The sequence below is a fragment of the Anolis sagrei genome, chromosome 5, assembly GCF_037176765.1.
Source record: "Anolis sagrei isolate rAnoSag1 chromosome 5, rAnoSag1.mat, whole genome shotgun sequence".
NCBI classification, from domain to species: domain Eukaryota; kingdom Metazoa; phylum Chordata; class Lepidosauria; order Squamata; family Dactyloidae; genus Anolis; species Anolis sagrei.
This window is the reverse complement of record NC_090025.1, coordinates 46,148,216-46,175,798: the sequence shown is the minus strand read 5'-3', so window position 1 is coordinate 46,175,798 and position 27,583 is coordinate 46,148,216. Positions and strand designations below refer to the sequence as shown.

At 38.9% G+C, this 27,583-nt stretch overlaps 1 protein-coding gene and 1 pseudogene across 3 annotated transcripts in view; both read left to right on the top strand.

Annotated features, from left to right (window-relative positions):
• The window catches only part of INPP4B (inositol polyphosphate-4-phosphatase type II B), a 314,390-nt gene that overhangs the window by 26,094 nt on the left and 260,713 nt on the right, over positions 1-27,583 (top strand). The window lies entirely within an intron of this gene.
• LOC137097220 (U2 spliceosomal RNA) lies at positions 13,815-13,923 on the top strand (annotated as a pseudogene).

The window sequence follows — 27,583 nt, the reverse complement described above, 5'->3', positions numbered from 1 at the left end:
TTCTTACTTAAGATATTTTTGTCTATTGCATCTGTCAGTTCTTCCCTCTTGCCATAGTTTGGATTGTTTCTTCTGTTACACATTTATTTATTCATTCTACATCACCATTTTTTGTCTGAATTGTGCTGCATCTCTCTTCCCTTTCAGCTATTTGAACAGCATCTAAAATTGTCTCTTGAACCATGGGCCTGTCCTTTCTGCCTCTCCATCTCCTTTCCTCTTATTTTTGTTTACTACCTGTGGCAAAGCAGCAGGCCAAAGTTTGTTCTTGTAAATTTAATTGTATAGTATTTGGTCTTTTAGATGTATGATGACAGTGGTGATAGTGGTGATGCCATCTAAGACAAGGAAAAGAATCAAAGAATAGACAAGTTATAAAACATCAAATTGAGTTTCAGCATATTTGGAAAAAGAACATAATTGTAGTTATTCTGAGAGCAATTTCAAATGGGGTGACAAGAATGAGTGAAACCACCAAAGATAGGATTACAATTCCGTAATTATAAGAAATGACCCTACTTGGAACATCTCACATTATTCAATGATGCCTCACAGATTCTTAGGGCCTGTCCAGACATTACCTTTATCCCAGGAGCTTCTTCAGCAAACAGGAGGGTGGCCAGATGCCATTCCCTGTAAACATGGAAGCAATTGCTACAAAAGGCAAAAAATGCGAGATTTCCAAGTGCGGAAATATTGCGATTTTGAGCCAAATATCCACATCTTTGAATGTCTATATGTCCCTGCAATAAAAAATCACAGGATTTTTAATTTAGGTTTGTTCCCGGGTTTTAGATGTTTGATCCTGATTCATCAGTTCCTAAAAAGAAGGTGACACTTAAGTAGAAGGTGAAAACTTTGTTTGTGTGCCAGAAACTTCATGAAGCATCTGGAGGGCACAGTTTCTCTGGCCAGGACAAAGAATTGAACTTTTACAGTGATTCGATGCAGTAATTCTCCACATATCTGCCTCTTGAGGGTTTAAAAAATGCCAAAGTTTCCAGTGGAAGTCCCACAGTGGCCATTTTGGGAGCTTCTACATCTTGCAACAAGTCTGGACAACATTGTCAAGTCTGGACAACGGAGGCAGAAATCCCAGGACTAACAGGTCTTTGTGTGGACCTCTTCTGAAGTTCCAGGATTTTTAGTCCCTGTTTAAAACTTGTGATGTAGTGCTGTGTGGAACCTCCCTTAGATACTGTTTGGATCATCCATAGTAGAAAACTCAGTAATAATAATAAATAATTTAACAATCAAATAAAACAGCAAAAGTGCCAATATGGGTGTGTGTTTGTAGGTAGCTTTCCTTGGTTTTATATCTGAGAACAAAGCTTTGTTTTTTTGTCCCAGGTTTCTAAACCTCCAAATCTCCTTAGAAACTGGGATATAACTTTTGGTTTCCCCCTGGCAACTGCGTTTCATGGTGATTAGAAACCTGCATAGATGTGTTTGTAGATGTTTGATTCCTCTAGGGCTGTGTGCCAGATGTGGAATTTTTTGCCTAAAGACATCAAATCCAATATCAAGGCTCTTTGCTAGTTTTCATATAAAGGATTAAACAGGAATGGTTACTAAGCATGAAGAAAAACAGTTTGTGCCAAGAAATGAAAAAAGGTAAAACATGGTAAGAGTGTTGGTAGATTTTAACACATAGACAGTATAAGAGTCTGGGTTTCTTTGTTTTTAATCAATCTTTTAAAAAAATCGCCTCTAATATTTCATTATGTATATAAATATGACGTCAGCCCTTTGTCTTGTTGAAAGTAGAGAAAGTCTGCTTCTGTATAATGCAATACTTCAGTATAATTTGTACAATGCCTACAACGCCTAAGAGCAGGAAAGGAGAGAAAATGAATGAAGAGAAATGGGGAAAAGCTCCAAGGAACATAATTAGCTATTTAAATGGATTATATACAGTCTCCCCCAGCTTTCTAAGTTTCCAAGACTACATGTACTGGGTTATGCTGGCTGGAGGATTATGGGGGCTGCAGTCTGAAGGTCAACAGGTTGTGGGAGACAGTTTTAAATTATCTAAATGTATTTTAATTTGCATAGTTTGTATCAATGTTAAGATTTACACAAATGATCAGTCACTGCCAGAAGGGACAGAGAGTTTAATCTATGCTGGTGATCGTGCCATCACTGCCCAATCAGAGAGTTTTGAAGTGGTTGAACAGAAGCTCTTCAAAGCTTTAGGCGCTCTTACTGCTTATTACAGGGAAAACCAGCTGATTCCTAATCAATCTAAAACTTAGATGTGTGCTTTTCATCTGAAGAACAGACAAGCATCCCAAGTTCTGAGGACTAGCTGGGAAGAAATCCCACTGGAGCATTGCAGCACACCCAAATACCTGGGAGTTGCCCTGGACCATACTCTGACCTACAAGGAGCACTGCTTGAACATCAAGCAAAAAGTGGGTGCTAGAAACAATATCATACGAAAGCTGACCAGTACAACCTGGGATGACAACCAGATACAGTGAAGACACCTGTCCTTGCACTTTGGTACTCTGTTACTGAGTACACATGCCCAGTGTGGAATACATCTCACCACGGTAAAACAGTGGATGTGGCTTTTAATGAGACATGCCGCATTATCACAGAATGTCTACACCACACTGGAGAAATTATACTGTTTAGCCGGTATTGCACCATCTGACATCTATCGGGAAGGAGCAGCCAATAATGAAAGGACCAAGGCAGTGACATCTCCAGCCCATCCCCTGTTTGGATATCGGCTGGCACGCCAATGCCTTAAATCAAGAAATAGTTTTCTAAGATCTACAGAGATACTCACAGGAACATCTCAGCAAGTGAGAGTCCAAAAGTGGCAGGCTAAAACCTGGAATCTCAAGCCATGGCTGATACTGAATGAGAGACTCCCCCCTGGGCACACAGAAGACTGGGTGACTTGAAAGGTTCTCTGGTACCACGAGATGCAGAGTCAATCTTAAGAAATGGGGTCACAAAGTGGAATCCACGACATGCGAGTGTGGAAAAGAGCAAACCACAGACTACCTACAACACAGTCTGAGCCCTGCCACATGCACAATGGAGGACTTTCTTACAGGAACACCAGAGGCACGCCAAGTGGCCAGCTACTGGTCAAAGGACATTTCGTGTAATGCCAAGTTTTTAAACTTTGTGTTTTTTAAAAATACATTACAACTGTACTCTTGGTTTGTTTCTGATACAATTAATAAAATTAGTTTGCACAGTGTAAACACAATAAATGAAAAAAGAGAGAAGGGAACGAAGGGAAGGCTTCACAAAAACATAGGCTATGCAACAGTTTATTGATGTTTTGTTGCAGCTGTATCTTCTGTCTGTTCTTTATGTTTCATTGTATCCCCAGTGGCTCTATTTATATTGAAAAGCAAAGGTTTACAAAGTTGCTCAGTCCTTCCATGTTTCTTGGTTGCAAGGCCCACTGAGTTTAATCAATAAGCCTTGTTCCTAGACTTAAGATTGTACAGGCCTTTTAGTTACCTCTGTGCCTCCAGGTTAATGCCATAAACAGGATAAATTATTCACTACTGAATGTAGCAGAATGCAGACTAAACAAAAAGTGTAAAACTTGTTTGTTTCTAGTGACCTCCAGAGGGAAAACTACCGGTACGTTAATTTGTAAGTACCCAGTGGAGCTCCCCCCCTACCCCAAAGCATATTTGTTGTATTGGTGGAAATAGGAAAAGCCAAAAGGTCAGATTTGATCCAGAGGTGCCATAGATTAAATTTGGCCTTCAGTTTGGTGGTCCTTTGTTAGCATGATATGAATGAAACCCAAGTCATTCTTGGGCTTCTCTTCCTTTTCCCTCTTTTTTCAATTCTGGGTAGAGATGGCACAGCAAACAGTGGTTATGGAAAAGTGAAAACAGAGGAAAAGCTTGAAGAGTTTTCACTCTGTTTTTTATTTATTTATTTATTATTTAAAGCATTTATATTTCTCCCTTCTCACCCCTTAGGGGATTCTGGGTCCAGCACAACATATAAACAGCAAACATTCAGTGCTGAAACATATTAGATAATACACATTTAAATCACTTATTTGGCTGTGTCTTGTTCATGTTGTCTGTCTGATTAATGGCTGTTAGTTTAAACAGATCTTGAAATTAACAAGTAACATTTTGTTGGTGATGATTATGCCTGTTCATGTACCTTCTTATTGAATCTAGTTTATGGCAACTGCATGATAAGCTTTCTTGGCAAGGTTTATTGAGAAGAGGCTTGCTGTTGCCCACCTCTTGGGCTGAGACACTGTGACTTGCCCAAAGTCACCCAGTGTGTTTCCATGGCTAAGAGAAAATAAAAACTAATGTCATTACTAGTGTGGTGCAGGGTTTGACACCATCAGAGGAGGTGATACCAAAATGACTGTTTATAACATTTCTGAGCAGTGTTTCATCAGACATTTATTAATTTTTTAATAAAAATATTTATGAAGTTAGATATAACCACAAAAATATTCCTCATCAGCTCAGTGTACTTGTAAAGTATCAACATATCTACAAGGCTTGAACCTTCACACATGTTCCAGTCAGAGCTGCCATTATTACCCAATTACGATATTACTTTGAATAACATGGTTTCATCTGTACCTGTAATAATAATAATATTTATTTATTTATTTACATCCCACTTTTTTCCCAGATTGGGACTCAAAGTGGCGAACAACATGTAAACATGACGTTGCATAACGTAAAAATAAACATAACCATCAGAACAAAATATATCTGATAAAAATGATAAAACCCACAACACACATAGTACAAAACTAGCAAAAATACAATTTAAACATTTAATAGATTAAAAGCCCCAACTTATGTCCATTCCTTTAGGCTGTTGTAAGGTCCATTACCAGAGGTCCACTATAATTCATACATTGTGCACATTAATCTGGTGTTTGCAATACTACCCTTCACCTTCAGGGAAGGCCTGTTTCCATAGGAAAGCTTTAACTTGGTTCCTAAATGTTAGCAAGGAGGGAGCTATTCTAACCTCTTTAGGAAGGGAGTTCCAGAGCCGCAGGGCAACCACCGAAAAGGCATTCTCTCTCATTTCCACCAATCACACTTGAGACTTGTGAAGGCATAATCTTTAAGAGATCATAACCTTTTGGAAAACCAGGAATCTCCATAGCCTTTTGGAAGCATGCCCCTTTTGGAGATTAATTGGCATTCACACTATTTGGAATAATCATAACCTTTTGGAAAGTATGATCTTTCTGAGAAGAGTTAAATACTCATTTGAATCTTCTCCTTAGTGGTAAATATCCACTAGCATTCATGCAAGGCAAATTAGACTTCTTAGTTGTTAGGCTGATATACCTGGTACTTTCTGTGAATTGTTAGCAACAAAGATATGCCAATGCATAAAATATATAGCAGATCTTCAGAAGTGTTATTTCAGTTGCTCAAAAACATCTACTCTCTCATATAATACATTGCTTTTAAATCAGGCTCTCAAGAAACCTGAAATAAGTAGTCTTCATTAAAAGTAGCAACATCGATTTACTTACAAACTTCATGTATTCAGCGTACAAATATATTTCTTATTTGTTGACAGTTTAAACAATCTGTTCTCTAAAGCATTCTGTTTGTCTTAATTGTTTAGAAATGGATTGAAGTTAACTGGATCTCTTTCTTTTGTGACTTAATGGTTCTCTCAAGGAAAAGAAAAAAATGCATTTATATAAGGAGACCTTTAAGCCAAAGTGATGCTGGACTTGAACTATGTCTGAGGCCCAATCCACACAGGTGTGTAAAATCCACATTGAACTGGATTATATGGCAGTGTGGACTCCGATAATCTAGTTCAAAGCAGATATTGTGGATTATCTGCCTTGATATTCTGGGTTATATGGCTGTGTGGAAGGGCTCTGAGGTTATTATGTACTCATAAAATCTGTACACTCCCTTCACCTTTGTAACCAATGTAAAGCATTACAGGATAGTCACAAAATCTTAATAGAACTGAGCTGGCATTCACCATTTACTGGAATAATGTATTTTTGAATAGCTAAAAAAGAAGGACACCTTATTCACCAACTGTCATTTTTACTGGTCTCTCAATGAAAAAAGGGTATGAATCTCAAGAAAGAAAGCAGTTTCCTGTTTAAAACCAAACCATGCAGCTTATTTGCACCCAATGTATCATGAAGCAAAGAGAGTAAGAGAGAATACACTGAGAAAAAATTGCAAAAGGTTCATAACATTTTTCATGATTGCACATACTGTCGCTTCTTCATTTGAGGATCATACTTAACTTTCAGCTTAAAGCAATTTCAATTTTAATTTGATTTTGCATGTGTTACATACCTCACAAGGGTATAGCAAAGCTTAATTATTGTCTGAAACTGCTATGGGAACCTTGGAAAAAGGTTATGTGTGCAGTAAGTAAGTATTGGGTTTTTAAAAGTTAATTGTGCATTTGCTTAATTGTGCAGTCAAATGCTTTTTTAAAAACCCATACTTTTTCATTACAGAGATAGGTTCTTCTCAGAGATATTCCTATTTAAAGTTCCAAACTATGTCAATCTTTATGCCATTACCTGGGAAGCTATTCATAAAGAAGGGGATGCCTCAAAGGTGTGTTTAAAATGTCAGTCGGTACATTCAAGACATTAGAAGCAAGTTGTTTTGCAGCGGCTGCATCACAAGAGACACATCTGGTTGATCACCCTGAAGATAAATAGAAGTAGGGAAGCATGACTGGTAATCAAACTCATCAAGGCAGTGGTGAGCAATTTTATTTCATTTCTTTTAAGTTTTTTAAACAGCCAGACCCTAAAAGGTTTGTATGATTTTTTTTAAAAAAAATGAAACTAAATTTTATAAAGCAACCCCTGAAAAGCTGTATCACCTAATAAAAGCATATTAAATGTGCTGACCTGCTAGATAGGCCAACAGCAGTGAATGAACTATTTTGTGTATGAAACAAAGGCAAGAAAATTGCATTTTTGGACTGGCCAAGGAATTCTCGGGGCTATAGTTTTAAAAGATGCTCCCCAAATCTTATCCTTGCACTTTACTACTGCTCTGTACCCAAAGTAATAATTTTTCATTTTATACTGCTCACCATCCCTAATGTTGTTATTTGACTTACACACTTTACCCACCAGCCCTGTCCTTATAATTGAGTTGCAACAATTTTGCACCAAGCGGCAGTAAGGGGCCCCGGTGGTGGAAAGGAGGAAGAGGAAGGTAAAGAGGGAAAGGAGGGAAGAAGAGCCATCTTCCTTGTCGCCGCCCTCTTGCTGCGGAGGCGGCACGGGGCCCAGGCATGAACGAGGAGGAAGAAGAGGAAGGTAAAGAGGGCGAGGGGGCAACTCTTATTCCCTCCTTGCTACAGTGTTCCCTTGCTACGTAAAATGTTTATATATGTGTATATATAAAACCACGAAACGAGTCTGTGATAAGTGAACCACAAAGTAGCAAGAAAACACTCTGTGTGTGTGTGTGTGTGTGTGTGAGTGAATGATAAGAAACATGGAATAAAAGCAACATCACACTGCTTGGGAATAGCAAGGGGTAGAGGAGGACAATATGCCCACTCATGACACATGACTGTTGGAATATTAGAACTGATGCGGAAGGAATAAATTACACCAAAGGCAGTTTTGAAACAGCAGTGATATTAGGAATCATTTATGGTTTTTCCATCAATGAAAAGCTACATTCCACTAATGATTGAAATGCAAAGTAGTAATTGGAGAGACAGGACATCATGCGAAAAGCACCAACCAAGGACAGCATTATCCTGTTGTAATTGTGATATAACTGCCTCGTATGATGACGCCCTATGAGGAGCTTTCAATTTATAGTTTCCATACTTTGGTGTACATGACTTTATAAATGTTGTAACTCCATGTCATAAAACAAAGGAGTGTGGATCCTAGAACATATTTTTTATTACAGATGGGAAAGGGCTGATTCATCATTTTTTGAAATGTATATATATGCCTCTTGAAGCTCTCCAAGTCACTCTTCTGATGTGTAAGCACTTGGGTACATGACATGAAAAATTCTGTGGGGCATCATCGTGGATGTTTGCACTGTGTGTATTCAAGGTTCTGCTACTGCTTGGAGCAATAAAGAGGTCAAAAGCAGTAATAATATTTCATCACTTGTTATAAAGTACTGGGAGTCTTCCATCAAATCCAAAGATTGCATTAACTTTTTCAGGTTCAAAAGAACAAATATTACGAAACATGGAGTAATTGTGGCTTTCCCTTCCTTCCTTCCTTCCTTCCTTCCTTCCTTCCTTCCTTCCTTCCTTCCTTCCTTCCTTCCTTCCTTCTGTAAAACTGTAGCTATCCGATATTCTTTGCAATTATGAAAAGACAGTGTTAAGTGCAATTTAGAGAAATTTTGTTTCTAAAATATAAATTCATCAGTTGGTACAGCAGCAAGTTGTTTTGTTGTTATTCTGCTTTTTGGGGTTTTTTATTTTCTTAGTTTCTCACAAATGGTATCATTTGATTTACAGTTATGTTTGCTGTGGGATAGTTTGGGTTGTTTTCAGTAAGATCATATTGGATGGCCACACCATACCCCAGTTGTCATTTACTTTTAATTCAGAACACCCCATGCCCTCTCTAGAACTACAAAGGCTTTTTCAACTCGTGACCACTTTGTACCCAAGTATTTTTTTGCAACTCAAAATATATAAAGGATGGAGGGGGTAAAGGGAGAGAGACATACATGAATGGGAAAGAAGGATAACTGGGGAGATGCACATGAGAGAGAGAAGGGAAGGGGATCCAAAAATACAGTAATGATTACCCTTTTTGGGGTCTCAACCCACAGTTTAAGGATCTGTGCCCTGGAGCACATAGGGGTAGCTTAGCTATATCTCCCTCCAGATTTTTAACCCTAGAGCCACGTTTTCCCCCAAGCAGGAAGAGAATGAGAAGACATATCATTCAGAAACAACCTTCCTGGTGGTGGAAGCTGGCTGATTTCTCCCTTTTGTATACATTTTAGAGTGTATGTGCATGTATATATTTATTTAGGGTGTATGTGCTTGTATATATTTAGCTTGGAAAGAAAAAACAATTCTCCCAAACCTTTTCTGAGAATGGGAACCCTTAGTACTTTAAAAAAAAGTTAATGTTTAAAATTTTATACTTTCTCACAACACTAATTAAACTTCAGTCCCCATATGCCAAATATATTGAAAACAATATCTATTATTATTATTATTATTATTATTATTATTATTACTATTATTATGTTTATTTATACCCAACTTTTTCTCTCCACAGTAGACTCATATATGTAGTACTTGACAGAATTTAGAATTTCAAGAGCATTCACTCAAAACAATAATGAGGTATTTTCAATTACAAGGAAATTAAATACACCAAAAGGTTAGGAAGAATTTCCTGATGTTAGAGATGCTTGAATAGACTATCTTGAAGTGTGATGGTGTCTCCTTTTTTGGAGATATTTAAATATGGGCCCTTCCAGGCAGGGCCCATATTCTAGACCCTGTCAGACTTTTACCACGGGTAAAAGAGGATCAATTTGTGACAAAGTATGAAAACCCTGCTTTGTCCTGAATTATTTAGATACCCCATTAGATCCAGGCCTTCCAGAAAGGCCCGGTTCTAATGTGGTCTGTTCCCACAGCCCAGTTTGCTCCTTCGGACTCCATGAGCCTGGGGAAGCAAAGAGGGTAGCCAACCCCTTCCCAAATCCCCCCCAAAGCCCTGAAAACAACAAGAAACTTGCTGGGCTGCCATGTTGCTTCCCTGGAGGCCCTCTAGAACCCACCAATGACACACCAATCACTCTTGCCCCCAGGAGGCCTTCAGAGAGGCATTATGGTGGCATGGTAAGTTTTTATTCATTTTAAGGATTTTTTGGGGGGAGGGGGGTTGGGGAGGTTCCATTCCAGCATGGTAGTAACCACACTGGATTGGGGACAGTGCCTGGGAAAGCCTGCTTCTTTTGGGCACTTGTGGGGATTTAACCCGCTCCGAATGCTGGTTTTAGTCAAGTCTGGAAGCCCCCCCCCCCCAGAAACAATAGCTATCTCTTAGGAATGCTTTAATGGTGAGAGATGGATTGAGTGGTACTTGTAATTCCTTCCAGCTCCATGTCTTGTATTTATTCACAGATTGAAAAGTATATCATGTTAACTTTATGCCTTGTGCTGATTTTCCCCCCCAGTAGTCAAAAGTAGTTGAACTGAAAGATGTGACTGGGAACAGAAATTCAAGAAACGCTGCTTAATGTTTTTTAAATGTTTAAATTCACATAAAACCAAAGCTTTACAAGGGAATTATTATTTTTTATTAGAGCACATAAAATACAAGGCGTGACAGCACATTCTTCTTGGACATTTTAAAATTGTCATTGGAGGCCCATGTAGCTATTGTGTCACAGAATACTTTTAAGAAATGTGACTTCTTCGGGATGGTAGTGGCACGTCTTCCATTATCCATGCTCTGGTGAGATCCAGGATTGGTCACTATAGTGTTCTATAAAGGCATCTGCTTTTGAAAGATTGCTTAGAAACTACTGTTAGCTCAGTAGCTGCCAGACTGCTTTCTGGCTCTGGATCTTAGGATAATGTGCCAGAACTTTAAAATAAGAAGAAAAAAGAACTGAAAACTTCAAAAAAACAAAACAAAAACAAAAACCAGAAGATTTTAAGTATGGCCCCTATCAACGCACATTTTGATACCCAGATGTTTAGTGCAACTGGAAAGTAGTCCCCAATTTAGTTTGCATTGTATCCATTCACTGTGTTGTTGTTGTTGTTTATTCATTCAGTCGCTTCCGACTCTTCGTGACCATTCCACACCAGCCCACACCAGAGCTGCCCACAGCGGAGCTGTCTGTCAGCCGTCGCTACTCCCAGCTCCTTCAGAGTCGAGCCAATCACTTCAAGGATACCATCCATTTATCTTGCCCTTGGTCGGCCCCTCTTCCTTTTTCCTTCCATTTTCCCCAGCATCATTGTCTTCCCTAAGCTTTCCTGTCTTCTCATGATGTGTCCAAAGTACTTCAACTTTGCCTCTAATATCCTTCACTCCAATGAGCAGTCGGGCTTTATTTCCTGAACTATGGACTACTTGGATCTTCTCGCGATCCAAGGCACTCATTGTATTAAAATCTATTTTTGAGAACCTAACTTTTCAGAACTGGTAATTTTCTGTGAAAAACTTTTCTGTGGAAAACAGATCACATGTTGCTATCTGCAATAGCTTAATATAATTTGGATTACAATTTCCAGCTAGTTGTTACTTTCCCCAAAATATATATTAAAACTTTCATTCAGATGTTGTATTCCCAAGAATGCTAGATACTAGAAGCACATTTGCTATGGCTTACTTGTGAAACTAGTACAGTATAATCAGATAAGGAGCTTCCTATTATGTTTAACAAATTCTTGACTATTAAAATTCTGCTCAATGGAATATATTTGGAAGTCAACGTGTGCCAGCCTAACCACATTTGGGAGAGCCTTAGGCCAACTGGAGCCCAATAGAGATCTGATTAATTTGCCCGCCAAATTAATTAATGCATGCATTTGTTTATTTCTAACAGGTGCTCTCTCAGTCTGTTGTGCTAATTTCTTTTAAAAAGAAGCTTCAGCCCCAGTGCACTATTCCCTTGGTGCTAGAAAACAGTAAATAAGCATCTTAATTATTGTATTATGGGTGGCTGTGTCTTGTAATCCCAAAAGCTAGTGTTCGTCCATAGTAGTGTTCAGACAGTTCTCTTGGTACATTTTTTTCTTGAGATTTCACTTGGCTTGCCTAAATGTGATCTTATGTTCCCTTCCCACAACTGTGTGTTTGTTTGTGTGCTCATTTCAATTATATTTGAATGAGAGGTCCCTTACCATTCCTTGCATTTTGTGTGTATAATATTGTGTATTCTGTTTGTCCTTCCACCAGTGTTGCCTGATTTCCAATCTATGTTACTGTGTTTATGCATGTCATTTTGGAAAAAAATGTGGTCTAAAGCAGTGTTTCTCAACCTTCCTAATGCCGTGACCCCTTAATACAGTTCCTCATGTTGTGGTGACTCTTAACCATAATATTATTTTGTTGCTTCTTCATAACTGTAATTTTGCTATTGTTCTGAATTGTAATGTAAATATCTGATATGCGGGGTGTATTTTCATTCACTGGATCAAATTTGGCACAAATACTCAATTTGCCCAAATTTGAATACTGGTGGGGTGGGTTGATTTTGTCATTTGGGAGTTGTAGTTGATAGGATTTATAGTTCACCTACAATCAGTGAGCATTCTGAACTCCACCAACGATGGAATAGAACCAAACATGGCACACAGAACTCCCTTGACCAACAGAAAATAGTGGAACGGTTTGGTGGGCAATGACCTTGAGTTTTGGATTTGTAGTTCACCTACATCCAGAGAGCACTGTGGACTCAAACAATGATGGATCTGGACCAAACTTGGCATGAGTACTCAATATGCCCAATGCAAACACTGATGGAGTTTGGGAAAAATAGACTTTGTCCTGTGGGAGTTGTAGTTGCTGGGATGTATAGTTCACCTACAATCAAAGAGCATTCTGAACCCCATCAATGATAGAATTGAGTCAGACTTCCCACACAGAACCCCCATGTCCAACAGAAAATACAGGTTGATAAACGCTGGTTTAAAGCCACTTTTTTTTTGCTGACTTAATGTTACTTTCTTGTACTCTCTTCTCCCCTATTTCACTTTGTACAACAAATAGGAATATAAATATTTGTAGACTTTGTTACCACAGACAAAAATGAACGCTTGTATGTTTTCCTCATTGCTGTGAGAGAGTTGTGACTGTGAAATTTTTTGAAGACAATTTACAGTTCAGGCTTTATTCTGTGCCAAAAATACATATAGTGTTTTTGAACAAAACATTATGTACAAATGTGTTACCCATTGCCTAGATAGTGCAGTTGTTTGTATTTAAACACACACACACACAAATGCATTTTCAGTTCAAAATAAGTGCCAAACTGCAAAGATTCTTTCTTGTCTAAGATTCTCTTTATCATGGTTTGTCGACACTAAGAAACCCATTTTTTATTTTTACTATTTGCAAATATTTCCATCCCTGGCCCCTCATTACTGGCTCTGGGAATTGCCACCCGTATGGACTGGCCACTTTGGATCCTGCATAAGGAAAAAGACAAAACTATAAATATAAACAACAACAACAACAACAATAGCTATTTTAATTATAATATGTTTGTGGTAGTACAGAGAGGACTGTGAGGGCACCCTCCTAGTCCCACTGCTGGAAATAGATCCATTAGCAGAATTTGTGAGACAATGGCCAATGAATTGTGATGACCCAAGTTCTTCTGCAACCTGAAGATGGAGGAGAGATAGCACTGAAGCCCCCATAATTATTGTGGCCTCTTCTTTACTCTGTTGTTAGAGAAGCTATTTTTAAATGATCATGCAAATTTTTGTTGAAATGAGGCCAAAATGTGCATGTATAATTTTTTGATTTTATGCATGCTGTGCTAGGGTAGCGGGAAAACAGCAGCTATGTTTTAAAACAGTTCCAAAACAGTTGTCCTTTATTGATTGATGGCATCTGCGGAAATAAAGTCTTTCCTTTAGTTAAGTGGCATACAAACTACACAAATCTGTAGGCACATTATTGCAAATTATAGGAAAGAACAAATTTGTTGGAAATTACAAACTTTCAAATTGAGTGGTATGACTAGGGTTGGTGTCACCCAGTGCAGTAATCCAGGTAGTATAGCTTGGGTTGTTGCACTAAACCTGCAATATTGTACTAAAATATGAAAAAGTGATAAAATTGGTGACTATTAAAAGCTTCTTGGCCTTTTGGCTAAGATCAAGTGTAGTATCTGATGACTTAAAAACCACCATCAACTAAAACAATAATATGTGCTTGTAGTGCAAGCAGATAAAACCATAAGATTTGAAATGTTCTCGTAACTGAGTAATAATAATGACAGCTATGACCAGAGGTCAAGCACCCTAGAAGGTTCAAAATATAAATTATCAAACTTCCAACTTACAAATAACACATAGTTAAGAAGGCCGGGGGGTGGGGGGGAGAAGGGTGTGACAACTGAAAGTTAGGGACATCAACCCCTAGGAAGGGAAAATCACCCCTGTGAGGGTTATCATGGGGAAAAGGAGTCTCCACTGAAGCTTTCTCACCAATCCTTGCTTCCATAACAAGCCTAATTTTTCAAAATCCAATCATCACAAGGACAAAAAGTGAGGTGAAATCTTCTGGAAAGGGGCATAGACAGCAAATAAACACCGCAGGGGTGTTAACCTTTCCCTATGCTATCCAAAATTTATATATGTGTTTTTGTGTGAGTGGCTGGAGTTACACTTAAAACTGTACCTGTTTAGACTTATATACAAATTCCATTTAAGAACAAACCTACATAATCTAACTTGTTCATAACTTGGAGACTGCCTGTACATGTAAGTGAAAGTTGGGCTTACAAAAATATATTTTTGGCTATTTGTTTAAAAAATGTGCTAAAGCACTACACAAAACTTTGATAGTCATTTTGATGTCACCCCTCCTTCCAATGGTGGCACCTTTTGCTGTTTGCACCTACCACATTTTTGCGAATTGCAGGGTTTGGTGCTAAAGTCAAGAAATCCCACATATAGTATCCATGACACACAGCACCCTCCGGCATATGCAAGGGTGAGTTACACTTTTTCTTGTTTGGATTGAAGAATGCTAACAAGAGCCTTGCTTGGCCTGGTGCCCATCAAATTTCTTGGATGACAGCACCCATTATCTTGAGTCATTATAGACATTACAATTATGGCAGACTAGAACTGTAGTTGAAAATATTTGAAGGTGAAAGTTTGCAGAAGCTGCTAACAATTAATTTCCAAAAGGATATGCAGGCCATCTCCAAGTTATGAACAAGATCGGTTCTCTAGGTTTATTTTTAAGTTGATTTTTTTTGTAAGTTGGAACTTGTACATTTTAAGTATAACTCCAGCCAAAAATATATATGTTTTAGTTTTGGGTAGTATAGGGAAGAGTTAACATCCCTGTAACATTTATTTTTCTGCCTGTGCCCCTGTTTGGAAGATTTCATCTCACTTTCGGTCCCTGTGATAATTGGATTTTGTCTATAATGAGGAAGCCTAGATACCCTGAAGGGACCAGATCCTATATGATCTTGGAAACTGAGCAGGGTCAACCCTAGCTAGTACAGATGAGGGGGGCACCAAGGAGTACTAGGTGCTCAAGGAGATATCCGCAATGCAGAATTATAATAGTTCAACACCACTTTGACTGTTGTGGCACCATTCTTTGGAATTCTATGATTTGTCATTTGTTTTGGCACAAGACTTCTCTGACAGTGAATGATAAATATCTCATGAAACTACAAATTCCAGAATTCGATAGTATTCCATAATCATGGTGGTTAATGTGTGGATACAGCTTACAATATATTTTAGAGGAAAGCAATGGCAAACTATTCCTGACTATCCTTTGCCTAGGAAACACCTATGAAATTTATAGGATCACCATTATTTGAGAGGTGATCTCTAGGCATGCATGCAAGTGCACAGGCACGCACACACACACACTTATATTTAGAAAAAATATTATAGTAGTTTGAACTCAAGGCAAAACATCTTGACAAGAAGATAATCTCAGAGGTTAACAGAGTATTGGTCTTTTTGTTTTGTTCAGATCTCTTTTTAAAGCTGAAACTCTTTTGTGGTCTCTTAACTCTGTTGCCAATGAACAAAAATGCCATTTTTCCTCCCACTAACAGGTTTTAAAAAAATCTTAGCTGTCAAATTCAAACATGTTTCCACAATTAAAGAGTCAGTCTTGAGATTCAAATCTATTTAGTGGCTCTTGTTTCACCTTGACTTCTTTCTTTTCTTCTTCCATCTGCTCCATTTCATTGGGATATTCTTTTTCTTCCTCTGTCCCTGTGGTAAGCCTAGCATCCCCTCACAGTCAGTGGTGTGTGTAAAAGAAGTGTTATTTAGCCTGACTGGTTTCTCCCCTGCTTTCCAGAAAGAGTGCTTTCACCCTCCGCACTGATTGCTGGCATGCTACAGAAATGTAGACTGGAGCGACAGGGGAGCTTTCTTGCAAAACAACACGTTCAGGAAATTTAGTCACTGTTAACCCTGTGTTGTGTCAAATGGAACAACTGAGCTGGGAGTTAGGCAGCTGGCAGCATTAAGTGCAGTTACTGAATGTGTATTCAGTACAGAAAGAAATAGCTCCTTAAAAGTATGATGGGCCAGTGGGAGGGATGAAAAATATGTGGCCCTTCAGTTGGCTTGTGACTCCCACCATTGGCTTTGTGGACATCTTAATATCTGGTTCATTCCAACCCTGGCCTAAGAGGTGGGGTGGGGGGTGGGGAGAGCTAACAGTGCAGGATCTGGTCGTATTAGTAGGACCAAAGGACTAAAAACAATGTATTCATGGTCTAGTCACAGTGCATAGTTGTTTGTCTAGGTATAGTTCTCCAGGTGATACTGCACTGCAATTCTGAGCATTTTTCACCATTGATTGTCCTGCCTAGGACTACTGGGAGCAACAGTCTAGCAATTTCTGGAGGTTAAAAAACTCCAATCATAGTATAGTTGGAATAGGCCACTATGCTAGTGAAACATGGCCACAAAGTGTCTGCAGCATTTTGAAATATCTTTTTAAAACTATCAATTCATGAGGTACAAAACATTGTATGCATGTTCATGCCTTCTGTTGATGATGTATGTCTCCTCTCAACTATCTAATGATATTGCATCTACTCTTAATACTTTTTTCTTCCATACTGCTCTATCTTTTAAATATTTATTCTATTAAGTTTCCCTGCACCCATACTGCTGTCATTTTGGCTTTGGATTTCAACTTTCAGCTCTCCCAGGCTTTCAAAGGTTTTATTTAAAATATACTCTTTCCTTACTCTGAACTGTGATTTTTAGCAGTTATATAGTGATGGTACTTTTTGCATCTGCTTACACTGTGTTGGTCAATATCTTGGTTTAATTTTGTTTTTTTTCTTTTGCATGTATTGCAGTTATGGTGTTTTCAACTTGTTTACAACATTTTTAAAAATATTTGGCATTCACAATGTATTAAGAAATATCGTTATAGAGAACAGAATGGGAGATAGAATAAAAACCAATAGGAAATTCCTGTGCTGCAATGTATGTCCTTGTCAACCTGTACTGCTTTTGCACAAAACCTGGAGAAATAACTAGAACCCATTATTTGGAATCCTAGGGTAAAGTTACATTTGACATGATTATTTTGACTTTTCCCTTGCTTCCTATGCAATTTGAAGAAAGGACTTATCTTGAGGAGAGAAGGCTTTTAAACTCTCTTCCTACAACTTGTTTTTCTCCGGAAAATTGCACATGCCCCAGTAATTTTTACCTCTCTTTAGGAAAAAACATGTACAATTGTGAATACCTTGAAACAGAATGATAGAACCATGTACAGCACTTTTTTTTTTTTTTTTTTGCTTTGAGGGATCTGTTGAGAGGGATGTACGTGTCCTCATACTTTTGGAAATCATTTCACAGTATGCAGGGAGAAGTGGCAGTATTCCAGCAAGAAGTCTAGTTAAACGTAAAGAACATTAAAATGCTCATTATTTTCACTGTACTGCATCACAGTAGGAAGGGATAAGATACCTGTGAATCAGACTGACCTTTACATATTCTTATATAGCTTTGACTTTGAGATATTTATTTCTAGAGTGGGTCTTATTATGGATAATCACATTTCAGAAATAATAAGGAGCCACTGAGGTTTCTTTAGCCCCAAGGCTTTCAAAAATAATTTGGTCTAGGAATAAAGACGTATATTTGAGACATGTTTTTTTAATTGATGCCATCTGAAAATAAAGGTTTATAAGAAGGAGCAAGAGGGGATGTTTGCGAAGTGAGTTGGCACTTAACATTGACCTTGGTTGTGTTAAAGAAATGAAGACTCATACATTAGGAATGCAGAAAACCTAGTTGTTATCATTTATAGTCAATATTTATTACAAAGGTAATTATCCACATTTATTGCTAAAGTACTCACATAATATTATAAAATCTTTCATGGTGATTCTTTCTGTACTTCTGATGTCTCTTCATTACTTCAAGTTAATGAAAACTCATACAGTATGGAACAGAATAAGGAATGTGTTTTTTTCAAGCACAACAAAACAGGACAGCATTTTCATACAGCATTAGGACTTTCTGTTGTATGTTGGAAAGAGGTAAGACCTGCAAAGAAACCTTCACCATTCTTTCTGCTTCAGAAGAGTGGTGCTGTTTAGCTAATATAGTGAGATGCACAGGATAGAGAGAGGGTACCTTGTTATTCGCTTGGAGACTACCTTGGAGGTATCATTTCCCATACGGAACTGCTTGTTCAAGGAGGATGCAGTCCTATTGAGACAATATTGCCAGCATGAATCCAGGGTATGGCAGTATATGTACTTTTTGCGCACTTGCATGCACAGGTATCAGGTGTCAACTGACCCCCTTTTCAAACAGTCCTCCATTGACCAGCAGTGACCCCGTGGTGTGAAGTCATGGGGCTGATCTGACTTCACACTAAGCTACATGGTCACTGTTGATGTGCCCTTAATTTTATCAATGTGGATACACCATACATTTGCCGAAGGGTGCATCTACACTATAGAATGAATTCAGTGTGACACCATTTTAACTGTCATGGCACAGTGCTATGGAATCCTGTGAGTTGTAGTTTGGAGAGGCACTCTTTGGCAGAGAAGTTAACACTACAGCTCCATATCATTGAGCCATGGCAGTTAAATTGGTATAAAAGTATATAATTCTACAGTGCAGATGCACCTTGAGAATTCTAATTGGCATTTGCTTTATTATTTCACTTCTTCGGGCTTCCAAAGCCCAGATAAGCAAGGAAGGTGCCCATTCTCTTCCCAAAAATCCAAAAACGCCCTTAAAATAAGAGAAAACTTACCAGACTACCATTAGGCCTCCAGAGAGGCATCATTTAGGCCCAGTAAGTGTTCTTTTAATATTTAGGTTTGGGAGGGGGGGGGAGTTGGGTGGCCCCATGTCATCTCAGAAGTTACTGGGAGGGCATGGGAACATTCAAATGGGAAAGTCCAGTTTGCCAGGCGGGGACAGAAATGCGTGCCAAAGCAAGTTCTTCAAACCCATTTTGGTGTGCATTTCTGTAATATCTGGAAGCACCCTTAGTTAAGAATCACTTCTGTATGTTAAATAGATATGTGTGTTTTGTATAATATTAACAAGTTTGTATTTGTAAAAAATTTTGCTAACATGCTCCAATTTTTCTTTCCCCCCTCCCAGCTCACCACTCCCCTTTTTATGCTCCCTTCTCGTGATAAGGATTCCTTGTTAAATTGAGACTTTCATTGCCTGTTAACATTGTATCTTTTATTGCAGCAATGCAGTTAAAATGATTTATTACTCTCCCTTAATATAATGATGCAGAGACACTTTTTCAGATTTATTTGCTTGCTGGTTGCATCCTCAAGAGTGAGTATCATTTTAATTAGAAAGCAGGTAGGTAGATACAGTATTCTGAAGTTTGCATAGTTTAGTTATAGCTATTTCAGGTTCTCAGTATAGTTTAAAAATGGCACTTGGATACCTAGTTATGGATTTTTGTTTCCTCCCTTCTTTCTCAGGTAAGGCATCTAAGAGATGTGGAACTAGTATTTTGGAATATGTCACATTATTTTGAAGTCAGCTTATTTTCAGTTTGCTTCCCCCCACCCCACCCCAGGTTTCTTGATTTCTTAGATCTTGTGGTTATACAGTGACATAATTTTAGACTTTAGTCTGGGTCTTTGGGTGTTCCTTTTTTGTTATAAAAGTCCTTTTATGTATTACTTTGCTGAATCTGACATATGATAGGCCAGTTATATTGCACTTGACGCCTTAGTTACAGATTTCATCCTGATCTGATTGCACTTTACTTAGCAAGCATACCCGTAAGTCAGGTGTGGAAAGCTGTACTGCTTATCAGAGGGTGCTTTTGTCAGTTGAGGATAGCATGAGTACAATCGGCAAGAATTACCATCTGTATTAAAGTACAAACTCATGAAAGACCAAAACAGAAAGAGATTGCACAATGCAAAACATGAAAATGTTTGTTTTATTGTTGATTGGTTGAAATCAAACTATTTATTAATAGTTTGAGTCTGCCTTGAGTCTCTAATTCCAAAATTGTTCACATGGGTGGCTGAAATGGAAACCTTTTGTTTCTGATGGTTGAAACTTTGTTTCATGCACAGAATTATTAAAAACATGTTATGTAAAGTTATTGTATCAAGTGTATATGGAATATAAATGAATGTTGTGTTTAGACCTGAGTCCTATCTCCAAGATACAGCATTAAGTATATATGTATAAATATAGGTATTTCAAAATCCGAACTCCAAAACACATCTAGTCTCAACCATTTTGGGTAAGGATTACCCAACCTGTATTTAAACATTAAAATAACAGGGTTGTTGTAGGTTTTTTGGGTTATATAGCCATGTTCTAGAGGCATTCTCTCCTGACATTTCGCCTGCATCTATGGCAAGCATCCTCAGAGGTAGTGAGATCCTCACTACCTCTGAAGATGCTTGCCATAGATGCAGGCGAAACGTCAGGAGAGAATTCCTGTAGAACATGGCCATATAGCCCAAAAAACTCTACAACAACCCAGTGATTCCAGCCATGAATGCCTTCGACAATACATTAAAATAACAGTTTAATCCTGAGTTCTACTTATGCCACACCTGGACTTTTTGGACGACATCAACTACCTAGATCAGTCACAGTCTGGTTTCAGGCCTGGTCACGGCACCGAGACAGCCTTGGTCACCTTGGTGGATGACCTCCGTAGAGAGCTGGACAGGGGGAGTGTGACTCTGTTGGTTCTCTTGGACAAGGCAAGGTTCTCTTGGACAAGGCAAAGAGACTTCCAACAACAATAACAGGAGCACTTGTCTTACTTTCTAGGACAGCTGGAAATGAAACTTTTTAGTGTCTTCAGATGATTGCAGAGTGTAACCATTCCAAAAGGCCCTAGCTTTAGGTGTTTCTTTTATTACTGTTGATATAAATGCTCTCTTCTCTCCACTAAAATTTATAGCAGCTCCTCTGTTGCAAGGGCAAAAATAAAAACAAATCCCCATATTCCCACCACCACATCCCAAAGCTATTTGTCTTAAGAATCAAAGTATACCTCACAGCAAATATGCTACTCTTGAAATCCTATAAACGGTAGGTGTACATTTCTCTTTCTCCTGCAAAGGAGTTATTTTCAGAAGATGCAATTAAAGCAGAAACACAGTTGAGGGACAGGTACTTGGCCATTTCCCTGTCCACAGTTACACAGCTCTTCATCACCACTTTATAAAGAAGGCTTCTTGAACAAAAGAAGAAAAATGTAATGTTGGGATGCTGCTATATACAATTGCTACTGTTACTGGTGTTGTCGTTAACTTTATTTACATCATGTTTTCCCCAAAAATACTCAAAACAGATACACTGGCCTTCTGGGCACATCTGGATGTTCCCATTTCAGATGTTGTTGGTTTTTTTAAAAAAAAGCTTTGTTTTATTCATAGAATCTTTCATTTACTACAGCACTGATAACAGGTTTGAGTAGACAGGGACCTAGAAGCTTGGACTTGGGGAATATTGTTCAAAGCAGAGATGAATGGCTTTTACTTTCCCACAATGCCTCTGGATAATGCTAGATGCAGCCACATAGTGAAGTTTAAGAGCAATGTGCCGTAAGTAGAAAATAAAATGGTCTACAGAGCAGTCAGGACTGGGCCCTGGCAAGTTGCCGGGGTACTTATGGTTCTTCAAGTATACCAGGAGCTAATCCAAGCCCAGGTGTATTTACTTTTCTGTCAAACTAAAATACTCATAGGAGATATACTCTGAGGAAAGCTGAAGAATTTGCAGTATTCCAGCCCCTGTCCATGATAATCCTCTGTTCTAAAAAGGCTTCATGTGCAGGTTTGTTCCCTGTCTACCCTGCCTACTCTGATAGTACATTTGTTGAACAATGTTTGCCTTTCTATACAAGCTTCCTGTGGCCATACACTTCAGCAAAACCTGGCTTTGAAAAGCTGCCTCTTGAAATTATAAAAGAAGCATTATCCAGCCCAGTCAGGAGAACTTTATGGAACATAATAACTACTTTGTTTCCTGCTCCCAAAATTTAGGATACGAGGGGATGCTATGTTGCCCTCCCTGGAACTGGTTGTTGCATTAGAAGTCAAGCAACATTCAACTACTCAATTGTTCTACACCTATTTTATGTAAACTTGCCCATTTGAAAATTACAATAAAAATTATAATTAAAAAAAAGTCAAGCAACATTCCCAAGACATTTATTATTATTATTATTATTATTATTATTATTATTATTACTTTATTTGTACCCCGCTAGCATCTCCCGAAGGATTCGATGCAGCTTACACAGGCCGAAGCCTCAGAACACAATACAACAATACAATACATAAAGCAAATTAAAAACAGTTAAGCAAAGTAAACAATAAACAGTAACAATACAACGAGACACTATTAAAACTGGGCCGGCCATAGTAGTGGGTACAGGACTAAAAGTGCTGATGTGGCGGGAGGAATGTAGGATTATAAAATAAGTGCAGTGTGCGGTGTGCAGTGATCTTGGTTCTACTAAAGTGCTTCTAGGACTTAGTATTGGAGGTTCCTAATCTGGAAAGGCACATCGGAACAGCCAGGTTTTCAAATTCTTTCTGAAGACTGCCAATGTAGGGGCCTGTCTGAGATCTTTTGGGAGGGCGTTCCAAAGTCGGGGGGCCACCACAGAAAAGGCCCTGTCTCGCGTCCCCACCAAGCCCGCTTGCGACACGGGCGGGATCACGAGCAGGGCCTCTTCAGATGACCGAAGTGCACGTGTGGGTTCGTAGACGGAGATGCGGTCACGCAGGTAGGGTGGTCCCAAACCGTTCAGGGCTTTGTAGGTAAGCACCTGCACCTTGAATTGGGCTCGGAAAATAAACGGCAGCCAGTGGAGCTCCTTAAACAGGAGGGTTGACCTCTCTCTGTAATGAGCCCCGGTTAACATCCTGGCTGCTGCCCATTGGACCAGTTGGAATTTCCGAGCCGTTTTCAAGGGCAGCCCTACGTAGAACGCACTGCAGTAATCCAATCTAGAGGTGACCAAGGCATGGACCACCCCGGCCAGATCAGCCTTCGCGAGGTACGGTCGCAGCTGGCACACAAGTCTCAGTTGTGCAAAAGCCCTCCCGGACACCACCGACGCCTGAGCCTCAAGCGTAAGCGATGAATCCAAGAGGACTCCCAAACTGCGGACCTGTGGCTTCAGGGGGAGTGTAACCTTGTCCAACACAGGTTGCCACCCTATACCCCAATCCGGTTTACGATCGACCAGGAGGACCTCTGTCTTGTCGGGATTGATCTTCAGCTTGCTCCTCCTCATCCAGATAGACACAGCGGCCAGGCATTCGTCCAGCACCCGAGAGGCCTCCTTGGAATTGGGTGGAAATGAGTAATAGAGTTGTGTGTCATCTGCATAGAGGTAGCACCTAACTCCAAAACTCCGGATGACCTCTCCCAGCGGTTTCATGTAGATGTTAAAGAGCATGGGAGACAGAATAGAGCCTTGCGGGATCCCACAGGTCAAGGGCCAGGGGTCCGAGCAGGCGTCTCCCAGCTTCACCAACTGGGATCGACCCTCCAGGAAGGACCGAAGCCATGACAGAACCGTGCCCCCAAGACCCATCCCAGAGAGACGACCCAGAAGGACACCATGATCGATGGTATCGAAAGCCACTGAGCCACTGGGCAGCTTTTTTCAATCTTTTTACCATGGAGGACATCTTGACATAATTTTCAGGTCTCAGGGAAATCCCTACATAAAATTAGTTTTATATACAACTCAAAAAATATTTGTTCCACAGAACCCTAAAAATTTCTAAGGCACACATCTCTAATGAAAGGTCTGTGGGCTAAATCTGCCCCACCATGCTATTTTAATGTGCCCCTCAAGGCATGCAAAGCCAGGGCAACATAGTTATATTTTATTTATTTATTTATTGGCAGCACCTTTATCCTGCCTTTCTCAGCTCAAAGGCGACTCAGGGCGGTGTGCAGATTGGCAACAATTAGATGCCACAACATACATACATATCAGTTAAAAACATTAAATATCACATAATAACAAATCCATATAAAACCATTAAAACTATAATCATCAATGTCTTCCAGTTCAACTTCTTATCCATTGACATCATTTCAGCCATTCTGCATTCGTTATTTCATCGTTCTGTGTTTATCTGTTACACTGCGTTTCCAAAAGCTTGTTCAAAGAGCCAGATTTTTACTCTTTTCCAAAAGGTCAGGAGGAAGGGGGCCAATCTACTATACCCAGGAAGGGAGTTCCACAACTGAGGGGCCACCACTGAGAAGGCCATTATTACTTCCCACAACCTGAATACTATACTTCTTTTGATGCAGGCCAAATCCCGTTGGATGTTTTAGCTGCTGCATCACACTTGTTGGCTCGTGTTCAGTTTGTTGTCCACAAGGACTCCAAGATCTTTCTCACATGGACTGATAGTCTTACGATTATAAGTGGCCGTTTTAAGGCAACCATAAGGCTGATATGGCCTTTGGTGAAAATGGGTTTAACACCTCTGCTCTAAGAAAAACTTCATGTTTCTTACTTACGTACTTAGGTGATCCCTCGTAGTCCGAGGATGATGGTCCACCAAGTGTAGTGTCTTGGTGATAGATCCGTAGGTGGCTATGGAGTCCTATTCTTGATCCTCATATTTTTCCGCAGTGAGGACATTGGTTTCCAGGTGGAAGGCGGTCCTGGTCAAGGATGGCTTAATGCACCTTCTTCTTGGAACCTTTCTCTGCCCTCCATTCATGCCTCTTTGAATTCTGCAGCACTGCTGGTCACAGCTGACTTCGAGTTACAGCGCTCAGCTTTCCAGTTCTTTGTGTCCATGCCACAGTTTTAAGGTTGGCTTTAAGCTCATCTTTAAATCTCTAAGACAAGCTTCATGTTCCAGATAACCCTGGTTAAGAAACCCTGACCTGGATCCCTTCCACACAAGGCATAAAATCCCACAATATCTGAATTGAACTCATTTATCTGAGTACACACTCCCATATATTCAAGTTCAAGGCAGATAATGTGGGATTTTATTCAGTCATTTGGAAGCACTCTAGAGTGAGACCGGATAATATTGAAGTGTTAGATATAGGGAATTTCCATTGGAGACCTTAGCTGTAGAAAATTGGTTTTGGGAAAAGACTTTATCACAGTGATCTATTTTTTTTAAAAAGAAATACCCTTCATTATGGGCATTTTCCCAGTAATTTCCTGAAACTGCTGCCTCATCACTGTTCAAAGCTACACTGTTTCTAGATTAATACCGTGGCTCTTATTTAAGAAGAAAAATTGCAACCAGAGCACCATGAAAATCCATAATTTTGCATAAGATTGCTGTTACCTCACAGGATTCTTTTCCCTTGGAGCGAATGCTCTGACTGTTTGTCAGAGCATTAGCTGCTTCACCCACAAAAGAACACATTAGTAAAATTGTCTTCAAGAACAGCATGAGTCATTTTACTCATTCAGACTAAAGGCAGAGCAAGTCTAAAATAGAAACTTTGCTCTATGCTAATAATCCTTTTTGTAAATTTCATGCAAGAGAAATTAAATCAATGTGAGGCATATGGAAAGAGCAAGAGCTATGGCTGATAAACATCCTTCTTGTCCTCCTTTCTCCCTGCACTGCCCTTCTTCCCTACACCCTGCGACACCATTGTTACTTCAGATGCTCTTGCAGTTCTATTTTTAGCTTTCTTTTTATTTATTTGGACAACTAAATTAAAAATGACAAGCAGATGGAATATACACAGGAGGGATGCAAGAGTGAGAGAACAGCATGTAATGTTCATCAGACAGGTAAAAGGGCTATTAATGCCACTTTTAACAAAAAGATGTACAAAAATAGAGGATTAATAAAGCAGTGCTGATGTCAGATACATAGCTTTTGACATTCTGTTAACAGTTCAGGTAAGGGTTGTTATGCTTTACTTGGAAGCTTCCTTCTATAACTGGTTTATAAAGTAGTAACTGGAAGTCTTGTGTCATTATTATTATTCAAAGTATCCTTGATTGATTCCTATTTTTGCATGTTGCGATTTGGATTCCATAGGTGTTAGTAGTTGACTGGTTTCTGGCAACTTAACTCAGGGTTAATGAAAGGTATCTCAAATAAAAGGTTATTCTCAAATGTAAAACTTTCAAAATCAAGAACATAGAACTTTAAATTGAAGAAAATCTTAGTTTTGGTTATCTTATTTGAACCTGCTGGAAATTCCATAACCCAATGGAAAAAAGTGCACCATAACCTTATTTAAAAAGTTTAAAATGATGTCACATCCATTTGGCAAATGTGAATTTCCTTGAATATGTGAAGACCACTTTTTGAAAACCACTAGTCAAGGAAAGCATAACCTTGTTAGAAGCCAACCCTTTGAACAAATGATATTCACAAGCATTAATGTAATGGCACACAGGTAACTCAGCTATAAAACTGAAGAACCATGTCTTTAAACTTCCAAGGATAAAGACATGCCACTTCAAAAAAAAATATTTGGTTAGCAGAAGATGGTTGTTTCTTTGAAGTTGGTGTCTGCAGTTGCCCCAAAAGATATACACTCCCTTGAAATCTCTTAGTTAAAAAAATGCACTCAGGGATAAGAACAAAGTCTTCTTTGAAAAAATAACATATCTTGTTTACTCGTAAACAACTTTTATCAGTTCATCATATAGACACATTTCTTATTAGAGTTCAGTTAGATAAGATGTAGTTTCTTCTGTGTTGAGTACATAGAGTATGATACTTAATTGTCCATAGTCTTTAAGTATAGCTGTACTCACTGAAGTCCGTAAGTCATACTTCTCTATTAAAGTCTAAACAGCATCAACTTCCACTGAGTTCTGATGTCAACTGAATACAAAATGGAGTCCTGTGTCTGAAGCTCCTCCCACACCAAAGAAGTACAGTCAATCTGGCAAACCAAAATGTGCATATAATAGAGTTTAACAATTATACACATTTCCAAACAGTTAGTGAAGGCTTGGAAGGTTGCTATTTCCAACAGAACCTAATTTGGATTCTGGTTGGATCTCTTAAAAGATGTCAATTAAGAAATCTAGATATTAATTCTTGCTATTTAGATAGATCCTAATGGATATGTAAAGTGCAGGATATCCAGTATTGTAAATTACGATAGATGTCTAATATTGTATGTATGATTTTCTATTTAAAACAATTCAATATGCAACTGAAAATAGTTTTCCTCACTGACGTACACACATATAAACATATATTTTGCGAAACCGGTGTTTTAGAAATGCAGATACTATAAAAGATTCAGTATTTTAGCATTTCTTTTCTCCTGCATGGCTTAGCTGAAAAGCACTACAGAGCATTGTCGGGACATTAACAATTACAACCATACCACTTTGAAGAAAGGAATGATATTCCCTGCAGTCTCTGCTGCC